This window comes from Propithecus coquereli, unplaced genomic scaffold, assembly GCF_000956105.1.
Source record: "Propithecus coquereli isolate 6110/MARCELLA unplaced genomic scaffold, Pcoq_1.0 Scaffold390, whole genome shotgun sequence".
In the NCBI taxonomy this organism is placed as follows: Eukaryota; Metazoa; Chordata; class Mammalia; order Primates; family Indriidae; genus Propithecus; species Propithecus coquereli.
Genome location: NW_012149619.1, coordinates 1,442,404 through 1,444,262, shown reverse-complemented (window position 1 = coordinate 1,444,262; position 1,859 = coordinate 1,442,404). Strand labels below are relative to the sequence as shown.

At 33.0% G+C, this 1,859-nt stretch overlaps 1 protein-coding gene across 1 annotated transcript in view; it reads right to left on the bottom strand.

Annotated features, from left to right (window-relative positions):
• KIAA0753 (KIAA0753 ortholog) overlaps positions 1–1,859 on the bottom strand; it is a 62,989-nt gene that overhangs the window by 42,301 nt on the left and 18,829 nt on the right. The gene's annotated exons all lie outside the window — the stretch shown is intronic.

The window sequence follows — 1,859 nt, the reverse complement described above, 5'->3', positions numbered from 1 at the left end:
GAACTCCTGAGCTCAAACAATCCGCCCGCCTCGGCCTCCCAGAGAGCTAGAATTGCAGGCGTGAGCCACCGTGCCCAGCCGGCAATTAAATTTTTAAAAAACTTTATGAGAGCATTAAAAATATCAATACCAAGGAATAAATCTAATGAGGGATGAACAACACTATACACACACATATATAAATTACTGAGAGTATTTAAAGTCAACCTAAATAAATGGAGGGATATATCCTGCTGGGAGATCATGGAATTTAATATTGTAAAGATATCAATGCCCGGGTTGTTTTTTGGTTTTTTGGAGGAGGTGGAAGGGGGGTGAAGGTTTAGTGGAAATTGATGAATTCTGATTTCAAAATTTCTATGTAAATACCGAAGGTCAAGATTAGCCAAGACATTCTGGAGGAAGGATAAGTGGGAAAAGCTGTTTAACTGGATGTTAAGACTTAGAATAATTAAAGAGCATAGCACTGGTATAAGGACTAATAATTAGATCAAAGAAAAAGAACAGAGTGCCCAGAAACTGACCCATATGTATGTGGACACTTGATTTATAACAAAATTGGCAATGCATGTCACTTTGGGGAAAGAAAAATCTTTTCAACAAACAGTGCTAGGTCAATTGGATACTCATCTGGAAGAAAAAGAAACTTTTTTGCTAGGAAATAACATAAAAAAAAAAATCTTCTTGACCTTGGCATAGGGAAAAGCTTCTCAGGATACAAAAACAAAAATAAAACAAAACAAAACCAAAAATAATACAGGAAAAGACTAATTGAACTACAGTGAAATTAAGAATTCTATTCATCAAAAGATATGACTGAGACTTTCAAAAACAAGACACATCTTATTTCTAAGATATTTATAACACATATAACTGAAAAAGGTTCCACATACAGAACATTCCTGCAAAAAAAAAATATAAATCAATAAAGAAATGAGAGAGAGAGGAAGGAAAGAAGGAGGAAAGAGAAAGCGTGAAAGAGACACAGGAGAAAGGGAGGGAGGAACAGCAAGAGATTTGAACTGGCACTTCACAAAAGACATCAAAATGGCCTATAAAAATATAAAAAAGCACTCAAATCATTAATCATTTAGAAAATGTAAATTAAAACCACAATGATAAACTTACACACCAAGTGGCTAAAATTTTAAAAACTAATAACAAGTGCTGGCAAGGATATATAGTAACTGTTCTCATGTACTGCTCATGGGAATATAAAATGATAAATGTGCTTTGAAAAAAAAAACTTTATCTACTACAGTTAAACAAACACATAATCTATGACCTAACAATTACAATCTTGGGAATAACCCAACAGAAATGTATGCACATATGTACCAAGAGACATGTATAAGAACAATCATAGTGATTTTCTTTATAATCACCCAAGACTGAAAACTCAATGATTCAAATACATTGTGATATATTCATATAGTGGAATATATAGCAATGAACATAAATCACAGCTATACGAACAGAATAGATAAATCTCACGAAGTGTTAAGTGAAAAAAACCTGTTTCAAAAGAATATCTATTGGGTAATTCCATTTTTACAAAGTTTCAAACCAGGCAGAACCAAAGAATGCCATTAAAAAACAGAATAATAATCATCTGGGGAAGAGGGAGGTATGGATATAGATTGGAAGGGGTGGGTCCAAGGGGAATTTCTTAGGTGCTGGTAATATTCTATTAATATTTCTTGACTTGGACAGTCGTTATATAAATGTCTTTGTCTTCTGGTAATTAATTGAGCTGTAAATTTATATTTTTGTACTTTTCTACCTGTATGTTCTATTTTAATTAAAAGGAAAACTAGTTTACTGGATTTGGCCATACTTATTGATGAGTGATCTCATCT